Genomic DNA, 21149 nt, shown 5'->3' with positions numbered 1-21149 from the left:
TTTAAGCTATATAACTAGGTTAAATATTAAGGTTAAATATTTAGGCCGAATATTTAGGTTATAGCTAGGCTTAAAGAAGCTTAATAGATTAAGCTAATATTACCCCCTTAGTTTAAGTTAAGCTTTATAAGGGCTTTAATTGAATAGTTAAGTATATTAAAAGCCTTATATTAATTAATTAGATTAGTTAAGTAAATTAGGCAGGTTAAGCTAAACCTTAATTAATAATAGCTTTAAAAGCTAGTAGCTAGGTTTAAAGGCTATAATAGCTATAGTTAAATTTAATAATAAGAATAAAGGTTATTTAAAAGGTTAGGTAGGTTAAGCTAGACCTTAATTAATAATAGCTTTAAAAGCTAATAGCTAGGTTTAAAAGCTATAATAACTATAGCTAAATTTAATAAAGAAAATAAAGGTTATTTAAAAAGGCGCTATATAGCTAGGCTCTATAATAGGTAGCTAAAAAAGGTTACTATATAGCTGGAAATAGTATTATATTATAACGGGTAGCTAAAGGGGTTACTACGTAGCTAAAAATAGTATTAGTCTATAACGAGTAGCTAAAGGGGTTATTACGCAGATAGGCTTTATAACAGGTAGCTAAAGGTTATCTAAAAAGGCGCTATATAGCTAGGCCTATAACGGGTAGCTAAAAAGGTTAGGTTAGTCTTAATATTTAGGGTCATAATTAATAGAAGGCTTAATACCTTTAAGAGGCCTCTCGCAATATATAACTTATAATATTATATATTATAAGATAAACGCCCGGGTAAAACCACTATTTTTATATAGGGAAAAACTACATATAATATAAAGAATCGTAAATAATAGTTGAAATATTAATTAAAATACCGGTTAAAATACTATAAACATAACAGCTATAAGGGCTAAGAAGGTTAAGGTTCTATTTTTCTAGGAAGGCTTTAAAAAGCTAGTTATATAATTGTATAGCACGTGACATGTCACGTGATACGGCACGTGACTAGAGGCCACGTTGCTAGCTAGATCGAGCTATAATATACGGTTAAATTCCTCGCTGCAATGTGCGGCCGAATTCCTCCACACAATATGAATTATATTCTTTTATATATAATAATAGTTACGTTCTTAGTCTTTAGAAATAAGTACACCTAATTTTTTCTTAATTTAGTAACGTTAGCTTATACTTATATTTAAGTAATTATAATTAAATACTCTATAAGTTTAGTTTCTTTAAAGGTACCTTTCTTAGTTAAAAACGCTTAAAGAGCTTAAATACTTAATCTAATTAATACTTAAATATCTTTTTATAAGATTTCTTACACCTTATAAGTAGAACTTAAAGGGTATATAAGCTAAAAGATTTAATCTTTAATAGCTTAAACCTAGTATTACATGAAATTACAGGTGGAAAGCTTCATAATACTCTTAATAATGATAATATTAAGAGTTATAAAGCTTTAAAAAGAAAAGATATAAAGGTTATATTATATTAAAGAGAAGAAAAGATATTAATATATGTAAAAGGTAAGAAAATTAAATACTTAAGAGATATAAAAAGCACTTTTTTATACTTTTAGTATATAAGGCTATAACCTTAAATACTTTATTTAAACTTTATAGTAAATTACTATATAGTTTCTTACTTAATACTACTTAACTATTAGTTTCTCTCTTTTATAACTCTTTTCTTTTAATATCTCTCTTTTTTATCCCTTAATTATTTAATTATAAGTAATTAAGTTTATTATATTTATAAGAACCTTTTAAACGTTATTTTAATTATCTTAAAAATAATTCTTAAAGATAAATTTATATTCTTTATTATTATTAGAATCTAATAAAATTATAATAGTAAGTCTTAAGCTAATTCTTTTATTATTCATTAAATACTTTACTTCTCTTTATTTAATTAAAGTTTCTTTTAAGTATATATTAATTTTCTTTAACTTAAACACGCCTTTTACTTTTAGGTTTATAGTAGGTATAACCTTAAATAAGGTAACGCTTTTATATATACTAAGATAGCTATTCGTATAAAGTCTTTAAAGAGCGCTCCCTTAAATAAAGCTAATTATTAGGGTAAGATAAGGCCCTTTAATTATTTATATTAGTTTATTTTTAATAAGCTTAAAGATAATAAATCTTTATACTAAAAACACTCTATTATTAGCCTTATAATACGATTTTTATTCCCGTTAAAATAGCTTATTTAAACGGTTAATTTCTCTTAATTATAGCTAATTACCTTAAGCGCGTTTATACTTTACTTATTTTATTATATAAGAGATTAAATTATATTTTATACTTTAATTACTTTAACTTCTTTAAGAAAACTATTATTATATTTAAAGAATATATTATAACTTCTTTTTATAATTACGTGTTCTTTAAGATATATTTATATAAGTCTTATAATAATTATATTTAAAATACCTCTTATATTACTTTCTATAAATAATATTTATACCTAGCTTATAAGCCTTATAATTTTAATTATAGTTCCCTATTTAAGCCTTTTCTTAAAAAGAATTACTTATTTTTAACTATTAAGATATATATTAATTTAAATATCTCTTCTTATATTACTTTAAAGAATACTTTATATATTATAGTTAATTACTCTTATTCTTATAATAATAAGAGACTTATTAAAGTTACTACTTATAAGGTAATTAAAAAACTTAATAAGAAGATAAAGAAGAACGTTAAATTTAAGGTATAAGTAAAATAAAGCTATATTTTACTAGTACTTTAACTTTACTTTATATAATTAATTAATTTATATCTTATTTTACTAACTTTTATCTCTCTTTTAAGTACTTCTATTATCTTTTCTTAATATTAATACCTTTTACTTCTTTTAGTTTATTTAATTTACTTTATAATACCTCTTATTAATTATAATTTATAAAAGATTTAAGTAATATTAAACTTTTTAATAAGAAGTTTTATCTTAAGGTAATAAAGCTTATTCGCTTCTCTCTTTATAGTTAATATAATAAATTAGTTTAATAGTTATCTTCTTAACCTATAATTACTCTTATAATATATTAGATTATTTAATCTCTTTATACTCTTAATTATCTTAGCTTTAAGTACTTATAATTAGGGTTAATTATTAAACGGTTAAGTTTATTAGTAATTAACGCTATTAATTATAAATAATAATAAAATAGCTTTTATCTTTAAGCTAAAATCTAATACTCTTAGGCCTTATTTAATTATAAAGAATTAAAACCACTTATATTAAAATTATACTTATATAAGTCTTATATAATAATTATATAGTTTTTAAAGTAAAATTATATATTTCTTATTAAACTTTTATAATTTTTAATATTAATTTATATAAGTTAAAATAAAAGTAAGTTCTTAGGTTTTTAAGCTATTTTAATAGTCCTTTTATTAGCTTACTTATATCTAATATAAGTGCTATCTCTTATCTTTTATTTTAAGCGTTTATTTCTTCTTTAATTAACGTTTTCTTACTTTTTAAGAGTGCTTAAGTATTATTAATATATTTACTAATCTTTCTTCTTTTAGCTTTTATCTCTTACTTTAATTATAGTCTTTTTCTTAAGATAAAATAGTTAAGAATAATAGTTTTATCTTTAAAATAAATATTCTTAGCTTTAATTAATTAATATATTTATTAAGATAAACTTATCTCTTTTCTTAGCTATAATAAAGGGTAATTTAATTTTAAGGTACTATTATAGGTATTATTTAAGTGAAAGTATAACCTTTACCTTCTTATCTTTAAGCTTCTTTACTTAATTCTTATTTAAATTAATCTTATCTTTAATCTTAATTATTTAATTACTTATATTATAGGTAAATTAGCTTAAGTAAAGCCTTTTAATCTTCTTATTACTCTTTATAGTATTTAAGTTTATCTCTTTTTATTTCTTTAATAATTAATTATTTATTATAAAAAACTATTAATTATTTTTATTAGGCGTAAACGTCTTTAAATAATCGCCTAAGATTATTCTACTTAATATAACCTTATCTAGCATTTTAATTCAAATAAGCTCTTAAAATAATAGCGCGGCTAATAATTTTAAATAAGTTATTTTATCTTATAATAAGTTTTTTAGTTATAAATATATTAATACTTCTTTAAATGTTATAAATAAGAATAAGATTATTTAAATTTAATTAATCTTTATTTCTTTTAATTAACCTAGCTTATAAGCAGTTAGTTTATTTAACTAATTTTCTTTTAAACTTATATACCTTTTTCTTAGCTTTTATAATATCTTTTACTTTTCGTTATAATGAGTATACTCTTACTTTAAAGAGATTTTATTTTAATTTTATTTTATTTTATTTAATTAGCTTTTAAGTAAGAAACTTAACTTTTAAAGGTAATATAAGCTTTTATTTATAAATAAGATAGAACGTTAATTTCCCATAAAAAGCTTAAATAGCCGTTTTATTTACTAGTAATACTCTTATTAAATATTAGTATTATTTCCTAGCTAATTCTTTTATCTTAAATATAATTAAGGCTAAAAATTAATACTTAGCTTTTATAATTACGTTAGCTTTTAAGTTATATTTAAATATTTAAATTCTATAAGCTCTAATATTCTTAAGAGCTTCCCCTAAATTATCCCGTATTTTTAAGCTATTATTATAAATAATATACCTATAAACTTTAAATCTAATAAGTATTTTATTTAAAAACTTTCTTGTTATTAATACGTTTACTTTATAAATTAATTCTACTTTAACCTAACTAGTAAAATTACACTTAACTTTAAGTAAATAGCTAAAGCTATAATTAAATAATAGGTATTAAGTGTTAATATATATCTTACTTATAGGGTTTTTAAAGGCTACTAGTATTAATATTTCTTATAGCTACTATAATACGAATTACTAGTAAGTTTTATAATATACTATTATTTCTTTAATTATATTCTATATTATTCGCTATTAATACTATTACTTAACTACTTAATAGACTACCTTCGTGCTCTTATAACCTATAGTTTCGTAGATCTTTTTAATTATTAGTTACTAGTAGTTTAATTTATTAATTATTAATGCTAGTCCTTTTATTATTTCGGTTAGTCTCTTTTAAAGCTAGCTATTTTCTATAAAGAATTACTTAGCTCTTATTCTTAGCTTCTTATATTCGTCGTTCTTAAGATTAATTAGTCTAGGTATACCTTAGAGCCTTTTCGTAAGCAGCGCCTAAAGTTTCGCGTTTACGCCTACTAGAGGTGTATTATTTCCTTTATTTAAGGTTCTTATTACGTTTTAACCGTTTTTAATGTAGTTCTTTATAATTAATATTATATTAAATATTAGAATTACTTAATTTAATCTTAAAGTATTTTTATTCGCGAATTTAATAGGTTTCTTTAAAAGGGTTATTAATTTTCTATTATATTACCTAACGTTATTAATACTATTAGTATAATTATTAATTTCGTTTCTTATTAAAGTTATAAGGCTTAAAAGTAGCTAATATAAGTCTCTTAGTAAAATACTAATCTTTTTAAAGAGCGTTTCTTTATATAATTATATTATAATTCTCTTAATTAAACGATTTCCCTTTAATTATATTATTTACGCTTATTTATTAGCCTTATCTTTAATAAGTTTAATTATTTTTAGCTTAACTTTATTATTTTAAGCTATAACTTTACTCTTTTTATTTCTATTCTTAGTATTATTTTAGTTATTTTTAAGCTTTACTTACTTACGTATATTTACGTTTATTAAAAGGTTACCTTTAAATTTAAAATTATAAGCTTAAGCGCTTTTTATTATTTATATTTTAAATATTATAATTATTATAATAAATAAGAGTTTAATTAAAGGTAAATTATAAGAATTACTCTTTTTTAGCGCTTACTTAAATATATTAATTTACTTTAACTTCTTTTATAATATTTTAATCTCTTTTTATAGCGTATTTTATTTCTTTATTAAGGTATTCTTAAAGCGTTTCACTTAATTTAAGTATATATAAACGTATATATTTAAAAATAATTTAACTTAAAGTATAGTAAGCCTTTTTATATAGCTTTTAATAGTAAGAAACTAAAATAAAAGTTATAATAGTATAATATATTCCTATACTTTAATACTTATTATAAGAATACGCGCGTTTACGTTATATTAGGTAAAGCTAAGCACTTAATTATACTTTAAGTAAAAGTATTTATTAAGAAAATACCCTATATTATTATAATAATAGTATTAAATCTTTTATTATTCTTTTATACGAATATAATTAATTTTAAAGTAATTATTAGTACTATTATTATTTAATTCTTTATTCTTAAATTAAATATAATTAAATTAAATTAGTTTTTAATTACTTTTATTAAGCTTATTACTTTCTTAAGATAAGTTCTTTTAATATTACTTAAGTTATTCTTTTAGGTTAATTTACCTTTTAGCTTACTTAATTAACGTGATTTTTATCTCTTTAAGCTACTTTATAATTTCATTTATTTAATTAAAAGAAGAACTAATAATAGAGTTAAGTTCTTTACTCTCTCTTTAATTTCTATTTACTTTTTTAAATATAAATTTATTTTAATATAAGCTTTACTTCTTATAATTATTTAAGTTACCCTTAAAAATACCTTTTATTAGTTTATAAATAATCTTTAAGATATACTTTTAGTTTTAAAGTAAGTACCCTAATTCTAGTATAATTAAGTTATAATTTATAAGCTTAAGCTTAGCTTATATATACTTATTTAACTTACTTTAAAGTATAGTATATTTCTTTAAGATAATTTTACTTTATAAATACCCTTTCTTATTTATTAAGCTTATAATTAAATAATTAAGTAAGGCTTTATATAAGGTATTTAATTAAGAAATAGATTTTATTTACGTAAAAGGTTTAGCTTTACTTTATAAGCTTTAATAAAGATATAATTAATAAAAAGTCTTAAAAATCTCTTTTAAATACTAGGTATAAAAACTTTTTAGCTTATTTATTATAGTTTTTATTTAATTTTAGTTAATTATATTATATTATAAGAGAAGTTTCTTCTTAGCTTTATTTTAATTACTAGTATGTAACGACTGTTGCACGGAAGGTCCAATAGGAGTCTTCGACGTGTAACGCTAGGTTCCCAAGGGATAAACTAGGTCGTAGTTTATGTTGGCAGAGCCACTAGGGCAGTCAATCTGAGCAGTTGGGTGTTACGTTGGTAATAGGTCGTAGACCGTAACCAAGTGATCAGAGTCAAAGAGTTGTAAGCGAAGCTTAGTCAATGTAATGATCTGTGTGTTGAAAGCTAAGGAGCTAGAGTCTATCTATGAAGCGAATTTGGGGGTCCCTATATACTACGGTGTTCACCCATTGTTCACTGAAGTCCTGGTGAACTATGGTTACATGCGTGCTACTGGTTCGTCTAGAGTTCACTGAACAGTCAGTGAACTCTTCCTCATTGGCGGCCCGTCCCGACCATTAATCCGTCACCCGCTGTGCCCTGAGCCACTGGGTGGCTCATGCAACCGGCCCATCCTGCGGCCTACGCTGCAGCCTGTGACTGGGTCGTAACACGATGTCCCCTCTCCCATGGTCTTGTCCTCAAGACCCAAGCCTGGTTTCATAAATAGTCCTGTCGCCCTTTCTTCCGTTGGTCGTAAGTTCTCTGCTTCCCCGTAATGTCCTTCTTTCATCATGTCTAACCGTGTGGAAAAACCTAAGAAATCCCGTTCTACCACTAACCGCGCTGCCACCGCCGCCTTCATTCGTGAGCAGGGTTTTGAAGTGTCGCCCTGTAGTCGTTGCTTCGAAAAGAAGGGTCCTTGTTGGGTTGTGGGAAGCATCGGTCGTTGTGCGCTTTGTTATTCCCTGGGTCGTTCTTGTGACAGTTCTCGCGCTCCCATGGCGAATTGTACGTGCGGGGTTTGTCTGTCGTGACGTGTCTTTGGCTGACGTATTCCTAGTAAACCGTATCACCGAGGAGCTTCGTCGGCTTGAGAAGGAGGAGGAGTTAACGGAGGAGCTTTTAATCGAAAGGCGTCGTAAGGCTCAGTTGGAGATAGATGAGGCCTTGAATCGTCTGATGCGCCTTCGGCGTATGCGTCGTCATTTGCGTGAAAAGGGTCTGGAGATGGCCCGTCGTGATTTCGCTTCTCTGGAGGAAATGGAGGATGCGGATCGGAAGAAGGAGGAGGAGGAGGCTCGAAAGCGTGAGCTGGAGCAGGTTCAACAGCAAGAGTCTGAGGCTGTTCGTGATGCTCAAAACTGGGGTGCCTTTGATGTTGTAGACTGGGGCGCGTTGCTTAGCGCTGAGTCGCAAGCTGCTGGTGGTACTGTCTCAACAGTGCCTGGCAATTCTTCAAATTAGTCATAGGCTCCCATGTGTTTTCCTCGTTTCCGTAATTCTTCCATTTAATGAGATATTGGCGCGTTTTGTTCTTTGTTCTCATGTCTAGGATCCGTTCCACTTCGTACTCTGTTTCGTCCATGACTTCGATGTCTTCTTCTGCTGGTGCATTGTTTGGTGCTTCTTCAAGGAGTGAAATGTGTACTATAGGATGATTCCTCATAGTCTTTGGTAATGAAAGTTCGTAGTTGTTCGTCGATATTCGTTTTTTGATAGCGAATGGTCCTAGTTTCTTGTAATCCAATTTGTCGCTTGGTCGCGTTGTTTTGATGTTTCGTCGGAGTAGGTAGACCATGTCTCCCCCCCCAAAGATTGGTCCCTTCAATCTTTTCCGATTATGATATTGTGCCATTCTTTTTCGTACGAATTCCAATTCGCGTCGCATTTCTTCATGCAATTTTTTCAGTTCATCTGCTTGCAACATTGCTCGTTCTGCTTGCGGTCCTTCGCGCTGTGTTCGGAATACTTCGGGATTAAATCCGTAATTGGCGTAGGCTGGTGTCTGCTTTGTCGATTCCGATATCGAGCTATTGTAAGCCAATTGCGCTGTAGGTAACCATTTTACCCAATCATCCTGCTGATAATTGATGTAGCATCGCAGATACTGTTCAAGCGTCTGGTTCAACCTTTCTGTTTGTCCATCTGTCTGTGGATGATATGCAGTGCTTAACTTGTGGTTTGTCCCAAGTTGTGCCATAAGTGCTTGCCAAAACTTAGAGGTAAATGTACTTCCTCTATCCGATATGATTTCCTCTGGCAGCCCATGATTGCTTGCTATTGTTCGTAAGAACACATATGCAAGTTCTTCTGCATTGCTTGCTTCTCTGTACGGTAGAAAGTATCCGTACTTTGTGAGTCTGTCCGTGACCACGAATATGCTGTCATATTCCACATTGGTCATTGGTTCTCTTGACATTGGTAGCTTCGTGATATGATCGAAAGCTATCGATTCCCATGGTCGTGTTGGTACTGGTAATGGTTGTAATTCTCCGTATGGCTTATGTCGAGAAGCCTTACTCTTTCCGCATTGTATGCATTCGTTGACAACCTTTTCGACCATTTTCTTGATTCCTGAGAAATCGTATTGTCGTCGTATCTTGTCCAGTGTTTTGCGGATTCCTTGGTGTCCGTAAACTGGGTGTTCATGCATTTCTTTGATGCATTCTTCTTGTAGTTCTGGAGGTATCCAGGTCTTTCCATGGTACTTTGGGATAGTTCCGGGTTCTGTGAGACATTCTTCTGGCGTGTCTGCAAACCTGACCTTTCTCCTTGCCCATTGTTGGATTTTCTTGTATACTGGGTCTCCGTCTTGTACCTTTAGTATGGCATTCAGTTGTCTCTGCTGAAAATTGCCATTTTTATTGATCTCAAGGAGTTGTCCTGTTGCTGTAGGTACTCCTGTATCGTAGTCGCTTCTTCGACTTAGAGCGTCTGCTCGTCCGTTTTCGGATCCTTTTCGATGGATGATTTCATAGTCGAATTCTGAAAGATATTCGGCCCATCGGATTTGTCGTCCGTTCAACTGTTGCGTCGTCGCAAAATGAGAGATATTTTTATGATCGGTATACACCTTGACTTTGTGTTTGCTTCCCATAAGGTAGTGCCTAAATTCCTTAAAAGCATTGATGATTGCTAGGAATTCCTTGTCGTAGATGGGGTAGTTTAGTTCTGCTCCGTGAAGTTTCTTTGAGTAGAACGCAATAGGGTGCAGTTTTCCGTCATCGTCTCTTTGTCCAACTTGTGCTCCTAGAGCAAAGTCTGATGAATCGGTTTCTAATTCCGTTTCTCTTTCTGGGTCAAAGGTTTTCAAAACAGGTTCGGATGTGATGAGTTCTTTGATCTTGTCAAAGGCACATTGCGCCTCATCGTTCCAATTCCACTGCTTATCCTTCTTGGTGAGTTCATCCAAGGGTGCTGCGATTTCGCCGTAGCTTTTGATGAATCTTCTGTAATAATTCGCAAAGCCTCTAAAGCTTTGTATGTCCTTGACATTCTTCGGTGTTGGCCAGTTTCTTACTGCCTCGATTTTTGTTTTTTCCATTCGTATCTCGTTTGGTCGTATTGTGTGTCCTAGGAAGTCTACTTCCTGTGTATGGAACTTGCTTTTTGCTGGTTCAACTAATAGTTTTGCGTCTTGTAGCGCTTGCAGTACCTTGTGTACGTGCGTCTTGTGGTCTTCTAGGGTTTTCGAGAAGATGAGTATATCATCCAGATATACTACCACAAAGTTGTCCAAATATTCTCGTAGTACGCTGTTAATCATTCGTTGGAATGTTGCTGGTGCGTTGGTAAGCCCAAATGGCATTACCAAGTATTCGAATAGTCCAAACTTCGTTCTGAAGGCTGTTTTCCATTCATGGCCTTTCTTTATTCGAATCAAATTGTATGCTCCTTTTAGATCTAGAGCGGTGAACCAATTCATTCCGTGCAGTCGATCTCGTAATTCGGAGATAAGCGGCAACGGTGTTCGATCCTTCATGGTAATCGCGTTCAATCGTCGATAGTCCACTACTAACCGCAATTTCCCGTTTTTCTTTGGAACAAACATGACTGGGTATCCAGCTTCTGATGTGGATGCTCTGATGTAGCCTTTCGCTAACATCTCGTCGATGTATTCTCGTAGCGTTTCGAGTTCTTTTGCGTTCAAGTTGTAAATCTTATGAAATGTTGTCGACTTTCCATCTATCAATTCGATTTGATGGTCCCATTGACTGTGTTCTGGTAATCCGGTTTCCAATTCTTCTGCGAATAGCTTTTCGTATTTCCGGTATTCCTTAGGGATATTTTTGAGTCTTTCTTCTTTCGTTATTGAGCTTTTGTCGTTTTTATCGTTTTTGTTCTTTTCTCCTTCGAGCTTCTTATTTGTGTTTGCGAGGTCTTTCCGTAAGGCGGCAATAACCTTTCGGATCTTGGCTCTTGTCTTCTTATTATTTATTGTTGTTCGTATTCCGGTTTGTAGCGCCGTCGGGGTCGTTACGGTGGATCCAATCGTTCGTTTCTTTGTATTCGTTGTTTCTGTATTGTTCTTTTGTTGTCGTTGGTCCTTGGATAACTTGCTTGAAGGTTCTTTTTCTTCAGAACTCTGTTCGTGAGCTAAGTTATGACGAAATTTCGTTCTTTCTTCCGAAATCTGCTGATTCTGTTGGCCTGAAGTCTCGTTCCACTTCAGTTGGCCTGTCCTCCAGTTGATCAGTGGGTTACTCTCCCATAACCATGGGTACCCTAACACTAGGTCGTGTTCCGATACGTCCATAACATCGAGTTGAATCACTTCTGAATGATCTTGAATCTGTACTTTGAGATGATCAGTCTCTCTGTTAATGATCCCGTCATTATAATCAAAAGGTTTTCCTTCGATATCAGTTAACTCGTATGGTGCCTCTTTGTGTTTCCACGGTAGTTGGTAACGATTCACAACTCTGGGTGAGATATAGTTGCCCATCGCGCCACTGTCCACAAGTATGCGAACGCGATGTCCCATGACTTCGGCGTCTAATACCATCTTATCGCTTCGTCCGTTCTGGGTTGCGTTGAGGGTCATTAGCGTCTTTCTTTTCATGCCAGCCTGTAGCCCTTTTACAGATGGCGTGCCTCGTTTTTTGAGTTTTCCGGAATAGATTCTTCTGCAATCTGTCGTTTCATTTCCTGGTACCATTCCGTAGGTCCAGTTCCATTCTGTGGGTGTTTAAAGCAAAACCCATCGTTAAACATTTGACATAGGCGGTTGTAAATTTGATCTTTCATTTCTCCATGCTTCTCGCATCTTGGGTTGTCGCAGTTTACCGCATATTTCTTGTTGCATCTGGGGTTGAACTTCTGTTCGTTGTACCACTTATCCAGCCTTTGCTCATTGTGGTATGTTGATTCTGTGATTCCCCTGGGGTCTTTGTGTTCGAGTATGTCTAATGCTCGTTGTGCCCGTTTGTATGCTGCTGGTGTGCCACATTGCCACTTGTGCCATTCCCTGGCCTTATCTACCATATGTTCTGAACAATTGGGTAGTGGGCATACCATGTGGTCTTTCGTTTCACATCGAGGTGACTTGAGTAACAACTCTCTTCTGTGTGTTGGGATTTTTCCCTCATACACATACTGATGCCATTGTTTGTTCTTCGTATACACGTGCAGTTGGCATGTGTCTGATTCACATACATCCGTAGGGTCTGTATGAGCTCGGCATTTGATGGGTGTGTTTGAATCGGGTTCCAAGATCATAGTTTGGTCATCGTTGATTATCTTCACTCTCCATTCTAGGAGTTCCCATCGGAAGTATGGTGCTTTGATCGGATATCCTCTCATTCGGATCGGGAATGCATCCAGTCGTGCCTTGGTTGTAAAATGTGCCTGACACATCATAAATGTGCATGATGCCCATGCTAATCGTGTATGGTCCTTATGTCTTGGTGAGAGTCTGGGGTCGTCCCCTTCTGGGTACCATAGTGTCGGGTTTCTTAACATTGTGGTGGTGTCTACCGCAATGATAGGGATTGCGAAATGTTTTCCTGTTGGTGCGGGAAAATATCGTTGTACAGCTTGTTCTTGTGTGGCTGTTAGCCTTGCAGGCGTTTCTTCCTCGCTTTGTTCGTCTTCGGACGCTTCTGGAGTATCTAGGATTGCGCAGTTGTCGTCGACGCTCATTTCCTTTACTCTATCTTCTGGTTCATCGAGGGTGGTGAGGATTTGTGCGTCCTGTTCCTCCCTATATTGTTGTTCCCTTCGAATCTTCCTTGCTTCTGCTTGTTGTCGCACCCAATCGAGGATTTCTTGGTGCGAGTCTTCGTTCAAATATTCTGGCGATTTTGGTTCGAAAATCTCCTTTCGTCCTGTCATCGCAAGGGTTCTTTTTTCCACTGATTGTTCGTCCAGGTCTTCTTGTACCGCTTGTCGCGCTGCTTGAATTCCTGCGCGTATTTCCTCAAGCTCCGGCGTTGGTATCCTTTGTAGCTTTTCGTGTCCTGGTTTTCGTGGTGGTGGTGTCGTGATTCCCAATGCCCGGTTTATCTGTCTTTGCGTTTTCTTCGGCTTCTTGGGTTCTTTCGGAAACCATCCGGTTCCTTGTTTGCTACTGAGGTGGGTATAGCAGTTGTTATCGTAGCAGAAGGTCCAGCTTAGGTTTTTGTGCTCTACCTCTGGTTCGTAGATTTCGATCTTCTGTTGGTTAGTAGCATTGAGCTGTTTCTTACCTCCTTCTGGTACTGGCTTCCATTCTTTCTTGGGTTTCTTGCATTTGTTGGCGAAATGTCCTGGTTTTCCGCAATTATAACACTTCTTTTCCTTTTTGTCATCTTTTTTGGTAGCGTCAAGCTCCATTCGTCCAGGATTAAGAGTGTGACCATAGGCAATAGGTTCGTCCCGCTTCCTGCGTTGATTGGCTTGGTAACTCTTTCCTTTAGTAGGGTTCCAGGTTCCTTTACCCTGTTTTTTCTGTATGCGTCGCTGATACTGTCTGTCGTCGATCCGTACCGTCATAGCGATGTAGTCCGATAAATTGTCTGGCCTGTTCTCTCTATAGAGTTCATCTTTAACTTCTTCCTTGAGTCCCTTATAGAATGCTGACATAAGAGGTTCGTCCTCCCAGTCAAGCTGAGATGCGAGTTGTCTGAAGCGAGCGGCATAATCGGATGCCGATCCTTTCTGCTTGAGTCCGTCGATATGGTACTCGGCAGCTCTAGCTTCATCAACTGTTCCAAAGGCTTTCTTGATGGCTTTTTCGAACTCATCGTAACTTTCGAAAATGGTGTTGGTTTCGTTTTCGCGGTCGTCTTTTTCCTTGTTAAGGTAGTCCCTCATGATGGGTTCAAACCATGCTAGTGCTATTCCCGTCATACATCCTCCTGCGTGAAGTACCTTGGCAGAGGATTCTTCCATTTTGTTTGGGAATTGTCGGTGGTAAGCCCTGAGTTGAGTGAGGAATCCTTGAAGTGCACCCGGGGATCCGTCGTACGGTCCCGGCGCCCTGGGTCTGAGGATTTCTCCCAAGTCCTTTTTAATTGTGGCAGCAGCCGTGGCTTGTTCCTGTCGTTCTTCTTCCATCTGTTGAACCCGTTCGCGGAGGCGTATGATCTCAGCGAGCATCTCGTGAGCAGAGATGGTTGGTGGCCCCTCCCGAGTTTCGTTCGATCCAGATGCGGTAGTAGCCTCGCGTGGTGCCATGTTTGACAGTTATCAGATATTGCTCAGAGTGACGCAGTAGTAGTCTGAACAAGAGCTTTCAACGTGTAACGACTGTTGCACGGAAGGTCCAATAGGAGTCTTCGACGTGTAACGCTAGGTTCCCAAGGGATAAACTAGGTCGTAGTTTATGTTGGCAGAGCCACTAGGGCAGTCAATCTGAGCAGTTGGGTGTTACGTTGGTAATAGGTCGTAGACCGTAACCAAGTGATCAGAGTCAAAGAGTTGTAAGCGAAGCTTAGTCAATGTAATGATCTGTGTGTTGAAAGCTAAGGAGCTAGAGTCTATCTATGAAGCGAATTTGGGGGTCCCTATATACTACGGTGTTCACCCATTGTTCACTGAAGTCCTGGTGAACTATGGTTACATGCGTGCTACTGGTTCGTCTAGAGTTCACTGAACAGTCAGTGAACTCTTCCTCATTGGCGGCCCGTCCCGACCATTAATCCGTCACCCGCTGTGCCCTGAGCCACTGGGTGGCTCATGCAACCGGCCCATCCTGCGGCCTACGCTGCAGCCTGTGACTGGGTCGTAACATAGTAGTTATAAGGGTTTTAATATATATTCTTTTAAAAGAAGTAATATTACGTTCTAATATCTTTATTTACTTCTTCTTTAAAATAACTAAAATAATTATTTTCTCCTTAAATTTCTTTAAGAAGTTAAAGATATTTTCCTTATTAAAGAGTTTAACTTTAAAGGCTTTTTAAAACGTAATTAAAATTTCTTATTTACTTAAGGTTTCTTTAAGAATTTTAATAAATCCCTTAAAGTTAAAGCTTATATTAGTAAATAAAATAAGGTTTTATTAGCTTATAACTTTAAATAAGTTTTTATTATAAGTTATAATAAAATTAATTAATCTTAAAACGTTTAGCTTTTTAATTATAAGCTTTTTCTTTAAGTTAAATTCTTAAAGAGAGTATTATTAGTAAAAATATAAGTTCTTTATAATAACTTCTTATTAGTTAATAATAAATAAATTAATAAAATTTTTTCTTTTAAATTCTTTTTAATTATTTAATTAATTATATTTAAGAAATATTTATATTAGTTTACTTAACTTAAGAATAACCTTTTATATCTCTTTTAAAAAAAGTTTTATTATAAAGATAATTTTATAAGCTAAGATAATAAACGTTATAGCGCTATTTCTTATCATTAGCTATAAGATTATAATTCTTAGAAATACTATAAGAAATATTATATTCTTTTAATTAATTAATTAATTCTTTCCCTTTTTAGTTCTTTTTTAATTAATTTAAGCTATTTTAATAAAAATCTTCTTTTTAACTATAAGTCTATTAATATTTAAAGGGTAAGTGCGTTTCTATTTTAATTAAAGACCTTTAAAATAACTCTTTTTTTCTAGCTTAATTATAGTAATTTTCGTTTTATTATAATTTCTCTTTACTTGATTAAATAATTTAGATTATCTTTATAATTTACTTATTATTTCTTTCTTAGTTTTAGTTTATTTTATCGTAATTATAATTCTTTTATATTCTCTTAAACGTAAATATTATTAGGCCTTTATACCTATTTAAATTTATTCTTATAATAGTTAAAAAGTGCCTTTTATAAGAGATTAAATAATTCTTTCTTAATAGAAATATTACTTAAGCGAAACTATTATTTTTATTAGCTTAAACGTAATATATATATATACTAATAACTTTATACGTAGTATTATAATCTAGTTACTTTTTAATTTTTATAACTTACTTTTTAAGGCTAATAAGATTCTTAAATAAGTAGTAAATTAATTTAAATAAAGTAATTAAATGCTTTTAAAATACTTATAGTTTTAATTACACGTATTATAAGCTATTACTTATTATAAGTGTAAATAAGTAATTAAATAACTTAAATAATTTAACTATATAGCGTAAACTTATATAAGATTAATTAAATAACTTAATAAAACATTAATAAAAGATCTTATAAACTTAATTATAAAGGTAAAACTTATTAAATTAAAGACTTATACGTGTGTTTATTCTCTTATACTAATAACGTAGCTATAATTAAATGCACTATTTAACTTCCTTTAACTTATAAGCGTTAATACTGCTATATAATATATAAAGTTAAACTAATAACTTTACTATAAGGTAAAGAAAGCTTAAACTTAAATTATAATTAAAGAAAGAAGAAGCACGTAATAAAACGCCTTAAAAAAGGTATTATTAGCTAAAGAAAACCTTTAAAAACTAGAAAAATAAGCGAGACTTTAAAGCTATACTCTCTTAAAGTAAGCTAACCTTTTATTATTATATTAAGGTAATTTAAATAATTTTATAAAGTAATTAGCTATAAAGTATATTAAAAAGGCTAATATTCTTATTAAGAAATTCTTTCTTAGGTTTATAATTAACCTTAACGCTATTTTAAACCTAATTTTCCCTTAACTTAATATTATTTATATTTTAAAAGAAAACTACGTTAACTTTATTAAGATAAAAATAGCCTTAACGTTTATAGCTAATTAAAAGGCTCTTAAAGATAATAAGATACTAGTAAGCCTTTTAAAGGCTTATAAGAGACCTTTTATTAAAGTAATTACTTATCTTCTTAATAGCTTACTTAAATACGCTTACTTTTTAGCTTAATTTTATATTATTAAAGTAATTATATTATAAAAGCTAATAAAGAAGTTAAAGAATTATAAGTAAGTAAATAATTAAAGGCTAATATTACTTTTAAATGTAATAGGTAAAGTTATAAAGGCTATAATTATAAGATAAATTACGCGAGTTATTAAGGTAAAGATAATATTTTAAACCTATAAATAAGAAATAAAAGGGATACGTTTACTAAAATCGCGCTTAAAATTATAATAAAAGCAATTAAAATAGCTTAAAGTTAACGTAATATTACCTTACTTCTTTAATTAAATATTAATAGTACTTTTAATATAATTAATTACCTTAAACTTATTTAAATACTTTTAAAGATAAAGCTTTTTTATTAAATAATTACATTTATTTAAGCTATAATTAAGTTAAAAATAAGCTACTTATACTTTAATAAATAAATATTTTAGGTCTATTAAATACTAGTAAGTATTTTATAAGACTTATTACTTTTATTAATATTATTTTTACTCTATATTATCTCGCTTTATAAGTAACTTTAAAAAGTATTAGGTATTTTTACCGTAAGTTTTATTAATAATATAAATATTCTAGCCTTTGATAAAACATTAAATTAAACGTAATAACACCTTAAAACCGCTTAAAATACGTATATAAATTAGGTAATAAACGCTAAAGTTTACTTTAACCTAGTAAAGAGTAAGCTTATACACTTTAGCTATATATAAACGCTAATAATAATACGCGTTTACTTTAATAATATAAAGATATTACTAATAACTATAAAAGTATACTTTTTAAGCGTATAGCTTAATTAAAAGCTTACTTAAAATAAATATTAAATAAAGATTAAGAATAAGTTAATCTAATAATAGCTTACTCTTACCTCTCTTATAATATTTACTTAAAAATACTTTTATAAAGAAGCTAAACACTTATATAATTAAGTAATTTAATCTATTATTACCTATAAAGTAGATATATATTATAAATTAATAAAGATATATAATAAGCTAAAAGGTATTACGCGATAACTTATTAATAAATAATTAAAATACCTTTAAGCTATTATTAAAGCGTTTAAAGCTACTTTAATCTTTTAACTTAAAGTAAAAGTAATTATTTTACTACTAAACCTTTATTTAAATTATATAAAAAAGCGCTTTAAATAATAGCTTAAAGACTTAAAGATATTAAGTTAAATTTATATAATATACGTATTTATAATAAGAGTACTTAAATAAAAGTATAGCTTATAAAGAAAACCTAATAAAGAAATTATATAATAGCTATAAACTTAAGGCTAAGATAGTATTACGTAAAAGGTATTATAAGTTAACTAATAATATAAATTCTATTATTAGTATTATAAGGCTAGAAATTATTACCTATAAAGAAACGTTAAGGTAATAAAAAACGTATCTTAACTTAAATCTATTAAGTAAAGTAAAAGAATATACTTAAACCTATTAAAATATAAAATAATAACTCTAATGTAATTATATATTAGCTATATAAATCTTAATGAATTTCTTTATAAGTAACGCGTTCTTAAGGTAAAGTTTCTCTTATATTAATATAAAATAAACGTAAAGAATATATATTACGTTATTATTAAATACCTATTATATAATAATAATTAATTATAAGATTAGCTTAAAAATTATAAGAAATTCTATTAGGCCTTAAAGAATACTAGCTTAATATAAACCTTAACTTAATAGCTATTAAATATAAGTAAGCTTCTTTATTATTATCTTATTATATTACTTATAAAAAGATAAGCTATATAAGCTAATAATAATATTAAAGGTAAGTTAAAGCTAAACTTAAGTTAAGGTAATATTAAGGTTTAATATATAAAAAACGATTAAATAAAAGAAACTTAATTTATTATAATAATAAACTATAACTTAAAGTTAAACTTAACTTAATAGTATAATAATAAAAGAACCTAATTAATAATATTAGGTTATATTATTCTTTTTTAAGGTATTCTCCCCCTTAAATAATAGATTTAAGCTTAAAGATAAGCGAATAATACTTTACTTATTACTTAATACCTTTATTAAATTACTTATACTTAAACTATAATTCTGAAGTAAATATTAACTTTAATAAAGCTATAAATAATAATATAAGAAAATAATAGGAAAAACGTATTAAAGATAAGCTAGTATTATTATTAAATATAATAGCTTTCTTTATAATAATAAGTAACTATTATAATAAATTATTTATCTTCTTTTAAGTAATACTTAAAGCTAATATTAACTTAATAATACGCTTTATAATAGCTAGTAACTTCTTTTAATTACTACTATTATAAGTAGCTAAAACTAGGCTAATAATAGCTTTACTCTTAAGCTTATTATATAGTTTTTAAAGAATAGTTATATTAGCCTTTATTTAAGCTAAAAACTAGAATTAAATTAAAGTTAAAGTTAAAGGTATAATAAGAGTATATACTTAAAGCTTAAAGTATTAATAAGCTTAATAAGCTTATTTTAAAGCTAAGGTAAAATTAAATGAGTTTTAACGTTAATAAAAACTTATAAAGTATTAATTAACTATAAAAATAATAAGATTATAAGCTAAATGTAACGGTGGCTTAGGTTCTAAGGCACAGTAGGTCTATTTCTTAGGAAGTAAGTTAGGTTAAATGCTATAGAGTAGCTTTTAAGTAGTATTATAATAAGGCCGTTAAGAGTATAACTCTTAATAGTAAAACTATTGCTTAGATTAATTAATAGAGAACTAGACTATTTATTATAGCAGAATACCCTCTCCTTAAGTACTTATTTATCTCTCTATTATAAACTTATAATTACCCTAATTATTTGTCTATTTATTAATCCCTAACTTATAGCGATTAATAAGTAATTTAACGATTACTTAGCTTATAGTAATTAATAGGTAATTTATTAATTACTTTATAATTACGTGACCTAGCACGTGATATCTTAGTTCTCCCCTATTATAGCTTTGCCTTCCCTAGTGCGGCCTAGTCCTTCCTGCGTTTAGTAATATTCGTAATATTATACCTCTCTCCTATTAGTCTTATTCTTAAGGCTATTAAAGTAGGCCGTTTAAGGTCCTAGGGTAACTTTCTTCTTCCATTATTATATACTATTATACCCGCTAATCGTATTATTAAGTAAAAGTTAAAGGCTTTTAAGGTATTAGTTCTTTATTGTAATAATCTTCTAGTAGCTATTCTTACGAGTCCTTTTCTTCTAACTATACCGTTCTATTCCGCTTTTAAGGGCTATAGTATCCTTAAATATTAAGTTTCTTCTTTTAACTTCTCTTAATATACGAAGTATATTCGTTTAAACTTATTATAGTATAACGTTTAGAGAGTGTCTCTTACTTAATTGCGAAATATTACGTCTTAATATATTAAGTTAAAGCGTAAGCTAAAAGAGGCGAAAGAGAAGGTTCTTTATCTTTAAAAATAAAAGAAATTATAGTTTAAGAAAATAATACGTGCAGTTACGCGTAGTATTAATAACGTTAAAGAGTTAGAACGTGTAAAGCGTAAGAAGGTTAAATAGCTTTAAAAGACTATAAGGGTTCTTTCTACTCCTTCTAAGAATCTAGATCTTACTTTAGTTTATTTCTTAAATATTAAGTTTAATATTAAGTTATTAAGCGGTGCTTAAAAGATTAATTAAAATGCGTTTCTTAGGAATAAAACTATTTAAGTAACGTTAAGTAATTTATGAGATTTTTAGCTGGTTTTTAGGTGTTTTTAGAGTTTAAATATCCCTTTTATTTAACGAGATAATAACGATTCTTTGTATCTTCTCGTGCTTTAAGTATTCGTTTAACTTTATATTTATTAGTATCTTTTATTATAATGTTTATAGTAATTATAGATTTATTTAATACTTTCTCTAATAGTAATATATAAAATATAGGATAGATTCTTATTTTATTTAGTAATAATAGTTTATAGTTAGTATTTAAGATTTTTCGTTTAATAAGGAATAATTTAATCTTCTTCTAGTTAAGTTTA

This window comes from Metarhizium acridum (genome assembly GCF_019434415.1).
Source record: "Metarhizium acridum strain ARSEF 324 chromosome Unknown scaffold_586, whole genome shotgun sequence".
NCBI classification, from domain to species: domain Eukaryota; kingdom Fungi; phylum Ascomycota; class Sordariomycetes; order Hypocreales; family Clavicipitaceae; genus Metarhizium; species Metarhizium acridum.
The sequence above is the reverse complement of the archived record's forward strand: the minus strand, read 5'-3'. Positions refer to the sequence as shown.